Source organism: Triticum dicoccoides, chromosome 3A (assembly GCF_002162155.2).
Source record: "Triticum dicoccoides isolate Atlit2015 ecotype Zavitan chromosome 3A, WEW_v2.0, whole genome shotgun sequence".
NCBI lineage: Eukaryota > Viridiplantae > Streptophyta > Magnoliopsida > Poales > Poaceae > Triticum > Triticum dicoccoides.
Window position 1 is genome coordinate 367,540,617 of NC_041384.1, and position 13,782 is coordinate 367,554,398.

The following is a 13,782-nucleotide window of genomic DNA, read 5'->3' on the forward strand; positions in this document are numbered from 1 at the left end:
CTAAGTATGTAAAATCCTACCGAGTGGTGGGCAAACCTCCCACTCCGGGGCTTAGCTGCAGTCCAGTACTCACCTAAGTTTGTAAAATCCTACCGAGTGGTGAGCAAACCTCCCACTCGGGGGCTTAGCTGCAGTCCAGTACTCGCCTAAGTTTGTAAAATCCTACCGAGTGGTGAGAAAACCTCCCACTCGGGGGCTTAGCTACAGTCCAGTACTCGCCTAAGTTTGTAAAATCCTACCAAGTGGTGAGCAACCCTCCCACTCGGGGGCTTAGCTGTAGTCCAGTACTCACCTAAGGCTTAAAGTTTGTCCTTATCTGCAAGGACGACGAAGTGCAGGTCGACTACAACCTTCTCCTTTGGAGCTGCGCCACAAATACAACTTACGCTCCATCACCATCCACAAGGACGACGAGGTGCAGGTCGACTGCAACCTTCTCCTTTGGAGTTGCGCCACAAAACAATGTACGCTCCATCACCATCCGCAAGGACGACGAGGTGCAGGTCGACTGCAACCTTCTCCTTTGAAGCCGCGCCACAAATACAACATACACTCCATCACCATCCGCAAGGATGATGAGGTGCAGGTCGACAATAAGCTTCTCCTTTGGAGCTGCGCCACAAATACAACATTGTGCGAAGATAACGAGATGCAGGTCGAAAGATTATTCAAAGTAAAGAGCAAATCCCACTCGAAGGCAAATACAAGCATATTTAGAGATAAACCAAGTTCGGACGGATCCTAAAAATTCCAGACGACGGATGAAAAGTATTCGAGCACCAATCCTGAAGGAGTTTAACGGTTACAGCAACCACTCGGCATTCTGAGACAAATTTAAGGTAGGTTCAAATCTCAAAGTTTGTTCATTCGGCAGGAGGAGGGCTGGCGGGTTCGACGAATTCGTCCAAGTCAATTCCATCTGCAATCCGAGTGGCAGCGGCGATGAAAGTCTCCATAAAGGACTGGAAATCATGTCTTTTGGTGTTGGCGACCTTGATCGCCGCCAGCTTATCTTCACGAGCTTCCTTGCAGTGGACTCTTACCAAGGACAACGCCACGTCAGCACCACACCGGGCAGAGGACTTCTTCCATTCTTGCACTCGACCAGGGACCTCGTTGAGGCGAGCCATCAAAGACTCGAGGTCATTTTGAAGCGTCACCTTCGGCCAGAATGATGAGTCGATCCGTGAAACTGCCACCTTTAGACGAGCGAGGTAACTTGTAACGCAGGCGACACGGGATTCCAGTCGAAGCACATTCATGGCAGCCTCGTCGCCGACTGGAGAAACAATATGGTCCAAACCCGTCTCGATCCATCCAGTCTCCTCATCAAAGTTTTGGCAGAATTCTGCAGTCAAAGAGTTAGTGAGTCTACTGGACTGGATTAACTTGCAAGCAGTAAAGCAGTCAGATTAAAAGGAGTACCTTCCAGCATAAGAAAGAGCTTCTTGGCAAGAGTTCTCAGATAAGCTTCCACGTCATTTCTCTTATGAGCCACAGATTCCAGCTTCTCATTCAGAGCCATCTTATCCTTCTTCAAATGAGTCACCTCTCGGTTGGACTCAGTGAGAGAGGACTTCAGCTTGCTTACTTCTTCTTCCAGCACTCCGACCGAAGCCAGCTTCTGGTCAGCAAGGGCAGTCTTATCTTGAGCCTCCTTCTGCGCAGCTGCAAGGTCCGAGTCCTTCTTATCCAGAGCCAACCTCATTTTCTCTGCAAAATAAGCAATCGGATCAAACAAGAGATCGAAGAAATATTTTAAAGGACGGTCGATGTGAGCAGTCGACACGCAGTTACCTTCCATACCAGCAGCTTCATCTTGAGCTTTCTTCAGTTTTTGTTGGTCCAGCTCCAAGTCAAGGTTGAATTGCCTCTGCTTCTCCTCAAATTCGGCGAACTTGGAAATGAGAGTACAAGATTTCTGCAGAAGGTAAAGACATGTCAATCGACAAGATCAAAGGTTATTTACTTTCGAGTGAATAAAACTTAAAAGTTTACTCAGACCCCAGCCGACTGCCCGCAGTCGACCGCGGTCTCGGGGACTACACCCAGCGGGTGCACTTGGCGTGCCCCCACTGATTCAGACCCCACTCGACCGGTCCGCCAGGGTCGAGTAAAAAAAGAGAGAGAGAGAAAAAAACTATTCAGACCCCGGCCGACTGCCAGCAGTCGACCGCGGTCTCGGGGACTACACCCAGTGGGTGCACTTGACGTGCCCCCACTGGTTCAGATCCCACTCAGCTGGTCCGCCCGGGTCGAGTGGAAGAAAGGAAAGTGAAAAGTACTCAGACCCCAGTCGGCTGCGGTCTCGGGGACTACACCCAGTGGGTGCACTTAGCCTGCCCCCACCGGTTCAAATCCCACTCGCCCAGGCTGAGTGGGAGAGCGCAAATACTAAAGACAACAAAACACCCAGTGGGTGTACAGATTCGACGCAAACAATAAGGGATTGTATGAAAGAAAATATTTCAGGTAGCATATCCTAATAGAACAAGGTCAGCTGAAAGCCAACTTACCTGGACATTGGCCCGAAGAGCCGTGCTGGCATCGTAAGCAGCTTGGTTGTTCTCGTGCACCGTCTTCATCCGCTCCATCATCACGTTAGCCTGACGGATAGCCTCCGCAGTGGCGTCCGACTGGCTTTCCGGAACATGATAGTTAGTGAAGAAAGGGGCAGACGGCCCAGATGCGGCAGCTTGGAGCTCCGAGGCATGGGGTTGGGCGGCTGAAGGAAACACTGGTACAATCGACGGTGCAGGGCGCTCATTTGACAATGGGACAACAAAAGTTACAGAGGCCCCACTTGCATCTTCAAGTTGTTGGACAGTTGGTTCCGTCGTCAGTCCCGGCTGAGATGTCTTGCCAGCCGCTACTTTTTTGTTCTTTCTGGGCCTCGGGGCCACATCTTCATCATCATCGGGAAGCTCGATAACGTTGGGTGGGGCTGCAAATAAATCAGTCGATCCCAAGTGAATCGCCAGAATTTGATCGACCAATTAATCAAGAACAAGATCACAAGAATTTTACCTGGGTTGGAGGTAACCGCGTCTTCCATTTCCTCGTCTCGGTATTGGCGGGAAGAAGTTCCAGAGGTAGCAGCACTGCAAATGTCAACATTCAGTCGGTTATGTTCTGTTGCTCGAGTCGACCAAAATATCAGGTCAGATGATTACCCGGAGATGGTGGGAATGGTCACTTTGATTCTGGGCAAAGCCTTCGGCAGTTTGGAGGATGTGGCCTTCAATGGTTTCGGCGCAGGAGGCGGCACAGTCTTGAGATGTTTCGGTCCCTTCTCAGTCGACACCGGAGAAGACGTCCGAGGGCACTTTGAAGACTGCCCAGTCGGTGCGGCCACCAGGTCAGGGGTGTCTGCCGGGTCGTGAGCGTGCTTGGACCTCCTTTCTCTACGAGGAGGCGAGTCAACCTCTTCTTCGTCACTCGGGTCGTCGCTCTCCTCGTCCTCCTCTACATCCGAGTGCCACTCGCCCCTGCTCGCCTCTTCCTCGACATTTTGCTCCTGCACTCCATTGGGCATCGAGTACATATCAATAAGAGCCTAAAAAGACAATGAACAAAAGAAAGACAATCGACTGTCAACAAGATGTTACATAGTAAATCAAGAAGACACCCGACAATGCAGAATCGTACATGTTCCGGCTGGCGCAAATGGTCGTATGGTACCACCCTCCTGGACCCCCGGGGATTATCCTTGTTGCCGGTAATACCTCTCAGCCACCTCTCCACTGTGTCCTCACTAACATCCTCCGGGTGGGTCCGAGTGGAATCCTCGAGTCCCGAGTACATCCACATCGGATGGTCACAAGCTTGGAGTGGTTGGATGCGTCGACTGAGGAAGACCTCCAGCAGGTCCATACCAGTCACTCCGTCGCGGACAAGTTGGATGACCCGCTCGACCAACACCTTCACCTGCGCCTTCTCTTCCGGGATCACTCTCAAGGAGGAGGGCTTCTCCACTTGAGCCATGGAAAAGGGGGGAAGTCCAGTCGACTGACCCGGGGTCGGCTGGTCCTTGCAGTAAAACCAGGTCGACTGCCAGCCCCGGACCGAGTCGGGAAGGATCATAGCTGGGAAGGTGCTCTTGTTCCTCATTTGAATTCCAAGACCCCCGCACACCTGTATCATGTGCGTCCTCTCGTCACTCAGGTTGGCCTTCTTGACCGTCTGGGAGCGACATGTGAATATGTGCTTGAAGAGACCCCAGTGTGGTCGGCAACCCAAGAAACTCGCGCACATAGACACGAAATCAGCGAGGTACACGATGGTGTTTGGAGAAAAGTGGTGGAGTTGAGCCCCGAAGAAGTTCAAGAAACCGCGAAAGAAATGGTGGGGAGGCAAAGAAAACCCGCGGTCGACATGAGTGGTGAGGAGGACGCACTCACCCTCCTGCGGCTGCGGCTCAGTCTCCTTCCCCGGGAGCCGCGCCGATTCGTGGGGTATCAGTCCCCCCTCAACCAGGTCATCAATGTCATCTTGACTGATTGTCGAGCGGATCCAGTCGCCCTGGATCCAGCCAAGCAGCAGGCCAGACCTCGACGAAGATCCGCCCCAGCTGGTCTTCTTCCCTTTCGCCTTCGCCGTCGCCTTCTTTGCACGCTCCAACGCCACCGTCTTCTCCTTCCCCATGGCAATGAATCAAGTTCGAGCGGGGCGATGACGCCAAGAGCAGAAGCAGGCGCAACGGAGGAATCCAAGGAGGAGGAAGAAGAATGGGGGCGCACTGTTCAAAGGCCCCGGCCCGACGCCTTATATAAGGTCGCTTCCGAGTGACTGACTTGTAGGCCCGGACGATCTTATCAAATCCCACAACAGTCGCGCGCGCGATACGTGGCAAAAAAGGTGGCACGGAGATCGAGGCGGCCTGCCTAATCCGTCCCGATTACTGCGGCCTCCCCCGCCCGGCGCGCTTCCCAAAATTCGAATCCCGTGAAATCCGCAGGCGGCAGAACAACCCTTCAGACAAAAGATTTTTTTCATATCAACACTCGAAACTTAACAACGAAAGTTCACTCGATAAAACCAAGAATGAATCAAGGCGACTGAACAAGCAGTTGAAGCCATCATGAAAGTTCATTCGACCTTTGGGCGAGACACTCTCAAAGCACAAAAGCTGAATCGGAAGGATTATCAACTCCTTCTCCACTCAAGCCCTAAACCATTCGGGGGCTAATGATGAAGCTACGTACCTAGGGTAGGGTCATAGACTTGACCTAGACATCCTCCCCTAGGACAACACCCTAAAGCCAGGATCATCCAAAGGGTACCATCATCCACTTGACCATGAAACGTTCCACTCGGAAGAATCGATGTCACTTGACCATCGCAGAAGTCACTCGACGGGCAGAAGAGCTAAAGCCACTCTGCATATGCAATGGTCGAGCATTTACTCATAGGCTTAATTGGCATTCACAACACTTTAATGTGGGCGTTACCAGTAACGTTCTCTCTTCAATGTACCTTAAACCCTCTGTGTCGTGGGCTGGCTGGGGTCCTGGTGCACTCTATATAAGCCACCCCCCCCTCCACAGGCACAAGGGTTCGCACCCCCTGTAACTCACACGCATATAATCCAGTCGACCGCCTCCGGGCTCCGAGACGTAGGGCTGTTACTTCCTCCGAGAAGGGCCTGAACTCGTAAACCTCGCGTGTACAACTCCTCCATAGCTAGGATCTTGCCTCTATATTCCTACCCCCCATTCTACTGTCAGACTTAGAACCACGACACCTGATGAGCACAATTATGAGCTATTTCATTCAGCTACCTTGAGACAAAGAAAAAAGTGGCCTGAAGCTGTGAGGAGCAACCAAAGATCTAAGCTAACTGACTTCTGATATTTCTGCAAATAAGGAGCCCTGACCAATATAGAAGCAAAAACATAGCCGCAGTTCCAGCCGGCAGAGGGAAATTTGATTGGAAAGTAGAAGCTTGTCTAGTAATTGTAAGATCCGAGCGTCCAGGATTGTTTTAGCACTTCCAAGAGGCGTTAGAGAATCTTTTCGGCCCTGCAATGTGAAGATCAGAGGCAATTGTGTTCCCTAGAGCTGGCCTTTGGACGGTCTATGTTTTCCCTTCATCCTGAAGTTTATTGAAACACACAAGGCCCACAAAATGCCAAACCTGTCATTCAGCTCAATAGCAACGAACAACATGGATTGCAAAGCCCTAAAACTAAAAATTAGATAGAAGAGAAACTACAGGGCAAATCATACTCCTATGAGCTGAAGCGAAGCAACATATGTCAGGTTTAAAAACTGATCTAAGAACCCGATGAGCTACATTATGAGCAATACCATTTATCTGTTTAGAAATGTGAAACACCTGCGATTGAAGATCTGAAGAATAGTGGAAGAAATCAGCCAAAGTTTTCCTGATAGACCAAGGAGTGGAAGCTTCATAAATCCTTTTATTTGCCGCAACTGAAGCCAAGGAAAGACAATCTGTGAGAAAAGTAGGTCTGGTAATGTGCAGACGACTGGCACCTGTGCGGCAAAAAGAAGGGCAAGAGCTTCAGCTTGCAAAGGTGTGCTTGTAATGGATGTGGACACCTGAATCTGCACATTTACTTCAATTTGATCTTGTTGCAATGAAAGATAGACTCCAACTCCAATAGCTGCCGCTCCCTGAGTTAAACCTGGAACTTTTTTACATTTAAAAGCAGCATCAGAATAAATTTTGGGGCCTACAATAAGAAGATCAGATTTAAGTGTTTGACCCTGCAAAGGAATTTGGTTAGTGGAAATCGAATACCGGATGGGGGTCTGCGGCTGTAAGTGTAGAGAGTTGTTAAGAAGATCATTAGATTCAGAAGATAAAGCATTTGCAACGATATTAACATGGTGAGGGAGAGCCTTTTTCCTGTCAAAAAGAAAATCATTTCTTACTTTCCAAAGGCACCACATAAAGTTGAGAATGTTAGAAATAGAAGCGTGTGGATGGTTCATATTAAGTAAAGCAAGAATAATGTTGTGCATAATGGAATAGCTCTGAATTAAAACATCTGATCTAATATACCAAGGATGGCCGAACCAAGCTGCTCTAGCAAAATCACAAAGAAAAAAGAGGTGAATCTCATTCTCCTGTTGGCCACATCTGCAACATAGTTCAGAAATATGTATAGAAAAACGACCAGCCCTCAAACCTGTAGGAAGAGCTTTCCGAAGAAGCCTCCAAGCAAATGTTTGGACCCTGGGAATCATAAGCTTTTGCTTCCAAATCATCTTGAGAAGATTTTTAACCTGCAAAGAAACATGAGAAGGGGCATTCCTCGGATTGGCATGAATATCTTGCAAACACAATTTATAACCAGATTTAGAAGAACAAATTTCATTAGGAGTAAGACCCCAACATAGCATATCAGGACAATCTTCGTTTTCCTATGGCTAGTCAGACACGAGCATGTCAATTCGCCTATGTGATGTGTGTTTGTGCTTGGATCTAGGCACCGGGTCAACAACTCTGATGTTGATGGCGATATGATGATTCATTTTCCTATGGCTAGTGGCAACCCCAATCCACCTTGGGTCCACCTTGGCACCTTCATTGCTGCCTTTTCCAAGGTGTTGACGGGAAGGATAATGGCATTCGTGTTTGAAGAAGACTGGATTGACTTAGGAGTTTCCATCTCACATGCTCAAGTCGAGTCGAGATTTAGTGAAGTTTCTTAAGAATCCTCGCAACGGATCAGGAGAAGTATACGCGTCGAATGATCATCATTTTTGCTGCAGCGTTCTCGACGAGTGGTGATGTTGACACTAATAGACTTCGTTCTTGGCAGTCTCAGTTTTTCGGGGTGAAATCCCTAAGGCTGACCCGTGTACCTGGCAATGGCGGTTTTCTAGTCGTTCCCTTGCTGAAGGCACTGTTTGGAGACTGAACCTTCTCCAGGGTGAAAATCTAGGATCTGACTATGATAGTTGGACCGACCAGACGATGACGGTGTTTTTGCACTGTTTCCTTCAAGAGGCGTCGCTTTGGAGAACCTTTTTTGGAGTACATGTGTCATCACTACTAGTGATGCTCTTGCTGATGTGAGTACGATTGTTTTGGCGGGGACTTTGTTTTCTTTTTTCTTTTATTTTTTCGGTTGTGTGCATCCTTAATGTTGCAGAGCCCGAGTGAAATTGGTATCAACTTGATATTAATATATTTCCTTTATCAGGAAAAAGATCACGGGGAGGCCCATCACATTCCCTATCGGCAATCGCCACAAAGTCGCCACCTCCCACTCACGTACATAATGGTGCAACCAACAAGCTAACAACCCCGATCTGGTTAATTTGAACCCTTCCTTCCCTTTATTGGTTCCTTTCCGCTTTCTCCTTCTTTTCATTTTTTTCATTTGCTTTTTCCTTTTTGTTTTCTATTTTTTCTTCTTCCTGGGTCAATGAATTATCTCACAAATACGTGCACTTCTTCTTCAAATTGATGAACCTATTTCGAAATTAGATGAACTTCCTTTCAAATTGATGAACTATTTGAAAACTTTTTGTGTATTTTTTTAAATCCATTAACCTTTTTTTTTCATTTTCCCGATGAACTGTTTTCAAATGAATGCACTTTTTTCAAATCTGTTGAACTTTTTTTAAAATCGATGAACTTTTTTGGATTCGATGAACTTTTTCTAATTATGATGAACTTTTCTCAAATTCGATGAACTTTTCTCAGATTCGATGAGCTTTTTCCAGTTATGATGAACCTTCTCAAATTTGATAAACTTTTTTTTCAGATTCAATGAACTTTCTTCAAATTCAATGATTTTTTTTTCTAATTCTATGAACTTTTTTTAAAAATCAATGATTATTTTTCAAATTTGTGAAACTTTTTTAAAATTTCAATGAATTTGAAAAAAAGTTCATCAAAAATGAAAAAAATCATCGTTTTGAAAAGAGTTCACGAATTAGAAAAAAAATCATCAAATAAGGAAGAAGAAAATAAACAGAAAACAGAAAATGGAATAAAGGAAAAAAGAAATAAGGCAAAAGGAAAGAAGAAAGAAGAGAAGGAAGATAAAAACGGAAAAGATGAAAGCATTCACACCTGCCCAAGTGTCCTAGTGGTCAGCCTAGCGTAGAAGGAAGAATGAGGACGCAGGTTCGATTCGTTAGCATGCACTGCGTCCCTGTATTGGGCATTTCTTTTTGCGTGCGCTCCCGTATTGGGCATTTTTTTTGCGTGTGCTGCGCCCCCGTATTGGACCGGCCCAAGAGCGCTGACTAGGAGCTCCCCTTTTCTTAGCGGGGCGCTTTCGTTTTTGTTGAATTTCCTTTGGCCGATACTAGGCGTCGGCGCACCGGCCGAACGCTTCGGCCGGTCCAATCCTAGCCGTCAGATCGGCCCATCCCGATCCGTTGGATCTTTATCCAATCAGGTCGTCTTCTTCCTCTCGCGAGCGCGGACGGGAAAAGTAACCCCGTCTCGCCGGCCGCACGTGTTTCCCCTCGTCGCCACCCCCTTGCCTACCCTCCCCGTCTCTGATCGCCGCCCGTCTTCGCCGGCCGCCCTGGTCACCGGTCCCAGCCCTCGGCGGTTGTCCTCGTCACCGGCTTCGCCCATGCAACAGTGTAGCTTCCGTGGCAACCATTGTAGCTCCAATGGCGACGACCGGAGCTCACCGGCGTGCTCACCAGTGTGCTCGCAGGCGCTCATCCTCCGCTTACAACAAAAAAAAAATCAAGCGCCCAGGGAGATGCCCAGTGCTGCAACCTACGCCGAAAAAGCTACAATAGGTGACGAAAAAGGCTTCAACCAGCTATGAAAAAAGTTTCAACTCGTATGACGAAAAACTATGAACGACCAAAGAAAAGTTACAACCGGTGACAAAAAAGCTTCATCTGGCGACAAAAAAAGCTTCATCCGATAATGAAAAAAGCTTCAACTGTGAAGCCGTAAGCCATGGACGACAAATGAAAAAGCTACAACCGGCTGTTGCAAAAGCTACAACTGGCATTGAAAATGTCACACGGTCGTAGCAGAAAGAAATGCCGGTTCCAACACAAAAACAATGTAGCATATCCAACATGCCCACACCCGGCACTGCTCGTGGCTTTCCCCCTCGCCGGTCGCCGGTTGAAACTTTTCACACATACAATTGAAGCATTTCTGTTAGCGGTTGCAACTTTTCTGATTTGCATAGTCTAGTTGTAGCTTTCTCTCTCAATGGTTGGAGCTTTTTCCAACTACAGTTGAAGCTTTTCTATCAAATGGTTGTAGCTATTTTCTTTTTAGCAGCGCTTGGCCAAGGCTTTTTGTGTCATTCCGGTTGAAGCTTTTTTTATTGAAGGTTGTAGCATTTCATGTCAACGGTTGTAGCTTTCCGGCGATGGCGCTGACAGCTTGTAGCTTCCTCAACATCCGGTTGAAGCTTTCCATCAAGGGGGATGAAGCTTTTTTGTAAAACGGTTGCAACATGAGGGGGTGCGACGGTTTCTGCAGAAGCCTCTGGTGTTGCCCATCGCCGCCCGACTCGTCGGCGGTGAGGCAGAAGCACGAGGCGTGTGGGAGTTGCAACCGCCGGGAATGAGATTGGTCAACGGCCTTGCTGCATCCAATGGCGAAGGGAGGTGTAAGCATGCGGGTTGAGATCTACATCGATAGCCATGCGGGGATTCGATCTTCCATGGCCGACGGCGAGCTCCTCAAGCGTTGCAGTGATGGAGGCAGGAGATGCGGGCGTCGACGCTGCGTGCTACAACGATGGACGCAGGAGGCGAGGATGGGGCGAGATTCATGCAGCTGCGAGACGGGGATGAGGCGAGACCCGCGAGATAAGCGGGAGGACTAGTCAACTCGGGTCCACCGCGCCACGTGGTTGCTCGCGAGTGGGTCGCACGTGCGCGCGTGGACTGGACCGGCCGAAGCTTCCGCCGGTGCACCGTCTCTCAATAGTTACCCGTATTGGGCATTTCCTTCTGCGTGCGTTGCGCCCCCGTATTGGGCATTTCCTTTTGCGTGCGCTGCGCCCCCCGTATTGGGCCGGCCCAAAAGCGCGGCTGCATGGGCGCCGAAGGCGCTGACTAGGAGCTCCCCTTTTTTAGGTGTAGCCAGGAGGAAAAATCCTACTTGCCGCTCATTGCGGCAAGTAGTCGACGCTTCGCACAGGGCAGGTGCGAGGGAGCGACCAAGTGGGCCGGCCCGTTTATCGTTACAGCAGACCCCGGTTTTTGGAACCTTCTATGATGTTTCCAGCCGGTTTTTTCCGGTTTTGGGAACCTTCTAGAAGGTTTCCTGAACCGGCTTTTTCTTTTTTAGTTTCTTTTTTGTTTTTCGTTTTTCTATTTCTCTTCTTTTTCTTTTTTCTTTTCCTTTTTTTCTTTTCAAGTTTATTTTCAAAAAAAAATCCGAATTTCAATTTTTTTCCTGTTTTTTAGATTTTGTTCAAAAATTCAAAAAATGTTCCCATTTCACAAAATTTGTTCATAAATTCAAAAAATGTTCCTGCTTTCAAATTTTTGTTCCGAATTTTCAGAAAATGTTCCTGTTTTTTCAAAAATTGTTCAAATTATTTTTGTTCATTTTTGAGAAATTTGAAAATTAATGGCATGGATTTAAAAAAATGCCTGTTTTCAAAAATTATTCACAAATTTCCAAAAATGTTCTTATTTTTCAAATTTTTGTTCATGTATTAAAAAATGTTCTTGTTTTTCAAATTTTTCAAAAAATGTTCTTATTTTTTAAATCATGTTCAGTTTATGCAGCTGAAAAATGTTCACCTATATAAAAAATGTTCGCACTTTCAAAAAATGTTCGAAGCACTAGAAAAAAGTTTCCGTTTCAACTGTTTGGTCATGTATATAAATTCCTGTTTCAAATGTTTTTTCTTTTCTTTATTTTCTTTCTATTTCTTTGTGGTCAGGTTTTTCTTTTTTTGTTTTCTTTTTATTCAATTTAAATTTCTTTTTCCACAAATATTCAAGATTCTAAAAAAAGTTCAAATTTTTGAAAAAGTTCCTGTTTTCAAATTTTGTTCCTACATTCAAAAAAGTTTGCATTTTAAAATTGTTTGGGAATTTAAAAAACTGTTCCTGTTTTCAAATTTCCTACATTCAAAAAATGTTCACATTTTAAAATTGTTTGGGAATTTCAAAAAATGTACCTGTTTTCAAATTTTGTTCCTACATTCAAAAAATGTTTGCATTTTAAAATTATTTGGGAATTTCAAGAAATGTTCCTGTTTTCAAATTTTGTTCCTACATTCAAAAAATGTTCACATTTTAAAATTGTTCGGCAATTTTAGAAAATGTTCCTATTTTCAAATTTTTTTCCTACATTCAAAAAATGTTCGCATTTTAAAATTGTTTGGGAATTTCAAAAAATGTTCTTGTTTTCAAATTTTGTTCATACATTCAAAAAATGTTCGCATTTTAATTTTTTTTGGGAATTTCAAAAAATGTTCCTGTTTTCAAAATTTTGTTCACAATTTCAAAAAATGTTCTCGTTTTCAAAATTTGTTCACAAATTAAATAATTGTTCGGGGAGTTACAGATAATGTGCAGGCTTTCAATTTTGTTCGGAATTTAAATAATGTTCCTTTAAAAAAACTGTTCACAAATTCAAAATACTTTTCTGGTTTCTATTTTTTTATCTTTTTTGAAAAGGTTTGAAATTCGAATTTTATTTGTGTTTTTAAAAAGTGTTCACGGTCCGGCCGCTATAGTACATCTCTGAGCTGACCCTCTCCTTAGTTCATTTAATATTCCGTGGTGTATAACAGTCACTGACGCCCTGCCAGGTCGAGTGGCTAGCCAGAGTTATTCAGAAGCCAGAGGTTGCGAGTTTGATCACGTACTGGGGCGCTCTATTTTTTTTACCTACACCGCGTTTGTTCGCTCGCTGCAGTGATAGGACCTCTCAGCCAGGAGGGCTGCGGAGTTGTATTCCACTGAAACTCCTGGGCCGAAAGTGTTCACGCCAGGAATGGAGCCCACCGTGTTTGTTCGCTCGCTGCAGTGCTTCGAATGGGCCGGCCCACTCGGTGGCGCCCCTGTGCGATATGGCGGCAATTTGCCACAAAATGCGGCACATAGGACCTCTCAGCCAGGAGGGCAACCTCAGAATCTGACGCACGGCTGTGGCTCTTTGCCATGAATGACTCTCTTCCACCGGAGCAATTTCAGTTGATGATTGTTATTTTATGGGCGATTTGGAGTGCAAGACGGAAAGCTATACATGAGGATATATACCAGACTCCGTTTGCCACTGATAACTTCATCAAAGCTTACTTATCAGACATAGAGTTTTTGAAGAAGAAGAAGGAGGAAGCACATGGGATAGCAGTTCCACGATCCCGTACGTGGATTCCACCACCAACAGATTACTACAAACTCAATGTGGACGCGGCCGTGTCACGCCCAGGTACGTTTGGCGCAGTTGGTGTGGTTTGCAGGGATGAGAGAGGTTTGTTCATGGGAGCGTCAGCTCTCGTTTTCAGAGGACTGCACAACCCCCAAGTGCTAGAAGCACTAGCTGTTCGGGAGGCATTAGCACTTTCAGAAGATCTCTATATCAACCATTTACTTGTTGCCTCCGATTGTAAGGTGGTGGTAGATGCAATCAGACAGGGAAGCTCAGCAGAATTTGGAGCCATTGTCGAGGAAATCAAGACTAGAGCAACTACCTTTATTTCATGTTCGTTTACTCATGAGTATAGGACCTCCAATACGGAGGCCCATAATCTCGCAAAGCATGCGTTATCTTTAGGGTTTGGCCGACACACTTGGCTAGGACAACCCGGCGATCTTCTTTTTGTACCTATGAACATTATGATT